Raw genomic sequence first — 5,707 nt, forward strand, 5'->3', positions numbered from 1 at the left:
AAGATGTCGCCGCAACTGAGTCACAATTTTACAACGAAATGAAACTGAAGTGAAACAAAACGTGGCTACCCATAATCCCAATAGGTAGCCCGAAAAGACACAAAATATTTATCGCTTCCGGATTGTGGAGCTGTCGCTGGGAGATCTAAGACAATTTCATATGCATAAATGGCCATAAATGTGGCCTTATTGAATCCACGATCTTCCAGGCGGCTGCCCACGGTTGTCAACGGCTTCGATTCGGGCCCGTGGCTTATCTTACGGATTTGATTGATATTCGTATCGATTGCGTTTTGCGTTTGACAAGTTTTGCAATGCGCGCCAACTGTGCAAACAGTGCAAACTGAGCAAACTGTGCAACCTGTTGCAGCAAAAAACCAACTCTCGAAAGTTTCGTTTAGTTTCGCTACGGTTTCGGCTCAGTTCGATTCGATTCGATTCCGACTCGAATTAAATGCATTTATCAGTTTATTTATATATGTGTGTACGAAATGCATTTGCCAAATGTCGATGTGACTGACGACGGAGCTGACAATGCCTTCGTGTGGTTTCTGCTGCCTTTCGCCTCTTGAGCACCTGAGCTGAGCTCTGCACAGGTAAATCGAGGCTGGATGTGGATGTCTTGAACCTGTCGGCGCATTTTCTACGCCTGTATGACATATCGCGATAGATTTACATTGAATTTCAATAACCGCTGCTTGTCGCTTGCATTTGCAAACACACAGCCAGATGAAGATGAAAAGCAGGCATTACATTCGATTCGCAATGAGCTTTCACTTTTGCAGTTTTCCCACTGAATGTCTGTTGCAGTGCCTCGTTGAAATGATTGCACACCCAAGAACCGAAACCATCCTCAACATTTTTTAGTATGCAGTCTGCACCTTTGACAGCACCCACCCAGCATTATTGGTATAACTGCAAAAGACCCCACCCGCCGATAAATGCATCTCTAATTGCTGGTTCTTTGGCACAAGATGAATAACTTTCGGTTTCGCCACAAATCCATTAGCTGATGACAAAGCGACGACATCGACAAAGTGATCGGCAGGCCGAGACCGAAATCAGCAAAGCGGCAACCTACAAACTTTCACCTTTGAGCAAATAGTTTCCACCATTTCGCAATGTATTTCGAGTGTACGTCAAACAAAACGGCAACAAATGTCATATTTAAGCACAAGCCCAGGCCGAAAAAAAAAACCCAGAGCCCTACAACCCGAGACCATCAACCTGTTGCCGCGCTGCCTCGGGGGTACTAATTACCCCAGAGGCCCGAAACAAATTTTAAGCCACATATTTACATGGTGCTCCAAAAGGGGGGTTGGGCCGAGAGTAGACGACCATCCTAGCAACCTCTAAAAGCTGGCATGCCCCCATCGCATTGTTGCAGATAATTTGTACCTGGAAACACGATGGCAAAATTAGGCATCCATTTGCAAGAGCAACGAACAGGGAAATGCACTATGGTTAAGGTTAGTTAAGTAATGTTCTATAATAGTTAATAATAATATGAAGTTTCTAATGTTTACTTTAAGATTCATTTGAATCATAAAAAATCTTTAATTTATAGAGTTGCTACGAACTTTACTCTTTAGAGTGTTACCTGAATAAGATACATAACTCGGCAATTGATTATAATTTATTTCAAAACATAATGCTCATAAATAGGGCTAAAATTATAAGTTAAAATGGTTTTTTATTTCTCTTTTCAGATATAACAAACTGGATCTGTAAAGTCAGAGACTCCTCGACGGATCTTTCAGCCGAAAAATACTAAACACTTTATGCACGATAAACAAAGACCTGGCCCTCTGATGTTTGTCGTCAGGCCTTCAGTTCGGGCTATCAACTCGGCTCATCAACAATAACAATATCGACGTTGCAGCTCGACTAGATTAGGCGGGGAGGCCAGGAGGAGGATGTTGGAGCCCAAAGACGAAGTTGGAGCTGGAGCTGGGGGGCTTCATTAGCAAGCCAAGACGGCCGGGCCAGAAGTAACAACGTTGCCAGCGAGCAGTGAAACCTTTTTAAAGAGTGAAACTGAGACGGGGAATGCGGCTGGTGACCTCCTCAGCTTTTGTGGAATGACCCCAGATTGTAACGCCCGCCCAGGCAAATTTCCGCCGTCTAGTTGGCCAAACTGCGACTAAGTGTGTATGGCAAATCAAGCCAACATACAAACATCCAGATCCAGATACGGTGCACTTGCCAAAGTTGTGAAGGAGGAGCTGGATACAACTGGCCCAACCTCCAAATGCAATCTGCGGCTCATCTCTGGTTAGTTAAATTAGCCTAGCGGAGTGGGTAACTATCTTGCCAGCGACTATCTGTGGTAGTCATCTTTTAGTTACACATTTTGTTGATTTAATTTTCATGTTCCGCGCGGCCCAACACTTCCATCAACTGACCACGAAAGTTCCGAGGGCACAAAAAGCCAGCCAAGTCCAAGTCCTCGACTTTTTCCATTCAATGCTGCGGCAAAGTGCATAATTGGTTTATTATTTTTATTTTATTTGCTCGACACGATGACTGCAGCCAGCAGCTTCCTGCCATATTGTTCGCATCGCTGAGCAGCGATTTTCCTTTTTCTCGGGGGGCTTTTCTTTCGGCCCTACCCTACTTGGCCCCATCCGCCTCGTGGCACTTGATTTTCATTGAGGCCTCGCCATCCTCGTGGCTGGTTTTTGTCATCTTTTCTAAAGTGTGTCTCGACTTGAGCTCCGAATCTCAGAGTTTCCGAGGCGTGATTTAAATTTGCTGCAGCTTGCTTTTCTCTGTGGCTTGATAAAATAAATACATTTTCTGCTGCTCTGCACTGACTGAGTTTTCCTTTTTATCGTGCCAAGGTGTGCCATCAATTGTGTCTTCCTCTGGCATGGTTTTGAATTTGCCTCTCCTGCATTTCGGTTTTTGCAGCCAACTATTTCCCCTGGTTTTTCTGCTGCAATCTGTGGGCTGGCTAACTGGAAACGGCAAAGAAATGCAAATACTCGGCGATAACCCAGATACAAGTTGTCGTTCGGCTTGGACAGAGGTTTCACTGATCCATCCAAGCCACACACCAGCAACCTTGAAGGCGACATCAACTTATGGATTTTCCATCAGAGGGAAAAGATACTTTATGGGATTAGTGTAAGCTGCTTTCGCTGCATTTCCTCGATGGAATTGAATAGGACAACTTATTATATTTTATATGTATTAAACCTCTGAAGAAAAAGGTAAAAAATTAAATGTTCTGATAAATTCTATATAATTAACTTCTGTATAATTAACTTGAATTTTACAACATATTGGCTTCGTATTTACCTTAAATAGGTTAACATCATAAACTGGTTAACCAGACCTTAACCAAAACCCCCCATCTCATTGCAGCCCAAATTCCCACATGCTAATTACAACGCTGAGAACTATCAATTACCTGCGATTGGATATTCAATTCACTCGACGGCTTATAAATCAAAAAACATGTGCAAGCCGCCAGTCAAGACGAAAATATATCTGCTGACCATTCAGCCATTGTTAGCAGATGTGGTGGTCTGGTCTGGTCTGGCCTGTCGGCCTGCTAAGCTGCTCGCGCAAACAATTGGCCAATTTATTGCATGATTAGATTTTCAATAAAAGCTACAAAAAATACAACAAGCGAAACAAAACCGAAAATCAATAAAACAAAAGTTCTCGAGGCCCCCAGAAAATAGAATTGAGCAAGAAATCAAAACTTTTCAATAAGCCACGATCAGCAATGGAGATGTGGCGATGGCGATGGCAGGGCGACTAGTTAGCGTACACGAAGCGATATTTGTTTTATGAAGCCGCTGTTTGCCGAGGATTCCGATCCCAGCCAGCACTGCTCCTCCCGCCCCAGTGGAACCGATGTGTTGATCTTCAGATTAACAGGCAGCAGCAGCAGCGGAGCCAGCAGGCAACTGGCAGCAGTTAGCTTGGACAGCAGCCGCTCATGGAGATTCAAATGAGCACGACTTTAATCATGGGTATAGCCCATACCCATAAGAATACGTATATACGTATACGTACGAGTATATGTCTCGGAGTGGTCAGCCCAACTCCACCTCCATCTCCACCTTCTCGTGGCGTTGGCGTTTTGTGAGAACAGCGCCAAACTGCTTATTAGACGCAATTAACGGGCGCAGACGAGCAGGGATCGGTGGCAGGGATCGCACCGGATCGGAGGAGGAGGAGGAGGAGGAGGTGCCCAAACTATGGCCGGGTGTCAGAATCAGAACCATGCCTCTGTGGGGCATTTAAGGGTTTCTTTCAGCTTGTTTGGGGATTTCGGTTCGTCATCTTTTGTCGGCATTCGGCATTAGTTGGGTGTTAATTTTTCCATTCGCTTGTTTTTGGGCTAAACGCCGCCGTTGCTGATTAATAGGATTTTGATTTCCCTCTACCAACTCTTCAGCTCTTCGAATTCAACGTGATTTATGTCCGTTTCTGGTGAGTTGAAGCTCCCTTTTACCCATTCATTGTTTGCGGTCTGTGCAATTAAAGGCTTAAGCGCGGATAATGCAATAATTTAGCAGTCTTCCGGTCTTAAATTGGAAATGATCGCCTTAGGACTGGGTGGTCCCCTTGGGTGTGGGGGTGTGACTTTTGACTTTTGATTGTAGGTTGCTGCTGCTTGAGACTTGGTCGGAGTTCAAGGTTGCTGTTGGCAGTGGTGAATTATCTAGTGCCTAGCCTAGTCCATAATCATTAAGCTGGGTGCATTATAAAATTATTAACAAATGCTGTAAAAATATTAAAAAATATATATTTCAAGGAATCTCTTAAATATCTCTTTAAATATCACTTATAATTAAACAATATAGAGTGCATCATGAATAAGAATACCTATGGATTTAAATTAGGTCAGTGGGCCACACTCAATACTCCATATTTTGTAGAGCATTTTGTCATCTTAATACTTAATTAAATAATTCTATATCTATTGCAGTTTAATGTTATGCTATATTAAGCGATTTAATATCAACGCTTTTTTCTGATGCAAACGTTTACTTGTGTGACCAACATTATGAAATCTTTTCCGATGATTGATGCATACTCAAGGTATTAATCTCGAAAAATATTAAAAGCTACAGTGGGAAGCACTCATGGAGCTCATTAGACCCTCCCAATTTCGATTACCGTGATCCAAAGGGGGGAGCAAGCTGGCCAATTGGCTCCACAAAGACCTACACAAAGTCGGCGACGTACCCAACCCGTTATGCCATCCACTCGACAGTGGCATAATCTGGAAAAGTTGTCTGCACTTGTTGCAGGTTGCAAGTTGCTGCGGCTGCTGCTGCGACTGCAACTGCTGCCCCACTAAATGCACTGGGCCGCAGTATAAAAAACTATTTCTACTTATATTTTATTTAAGTCGAAATGCTGCAAATGTCAACAAGTTGGAGCGATGACGACGCCGAGATGCCGATGAGTGCTGGGCACTGGATATTGGATTGGATGGATATTGTAGTAGTATATTGGATGCCGCTTATTTCTATTCCTATTTCGCTCGCTGGCTTTTGTTGTGTAGTGCGAAATCGATTGGCAACAATTTTTCCCTCTTTTTCCATTTGCCACAAGTTGAATTCAAAGTTGCATCGCGGGGCCAGCCAACACGTATAAAGATTATTTTTAAGGTGCGCACTTTTGAGGTTGGTCCTCTCCTGATTTCCCAAAATGCAACGCCTGTTAGTTTACCGTTTTCGCT

The 5,707-nt window shown here is 43.6% G+C and overlaps 1 long non-coding RNA gene across 2 annotated transcripts; it reads left to right on the forward strand.

Moving 5' to 3' along the window:
- Positions 1-343: 343 nt before the first annotated feature.
- LOC27208704 lies at positions 344-2,812 on the forward strand. 2 transcript variants are annotated; one of them, XR_001601005.3, is made up of 3 exons: positions 417-596; positions 786-1,469; positions 1,710-2,812. It is a non-coding gene; the product is annotated as an uncharacterized LOC27208704 (long non-coding RNA). The 2 variants fall into 2 exon arrangements; XR_001601004.3 differs by having other exon boundaries at positions 344-1,469.
- Positions 2,813-5,707: the final 2,895 nt, after the last annotated feature.

Source organism: Drosophila simulans, chromosome 3R (assembly GCF_016746395.2).
Source record: "Drosophila simulans strain w501 chromosome 3R, Prin_Dsim_3.1, whole genome shotgun sequence".
Lineage (NCBI taxonomy): Eukaryota > Metazoa > Arthropoda > Insecta > Diptera > Drosophilidae > Drosophila > Drosophila simulans.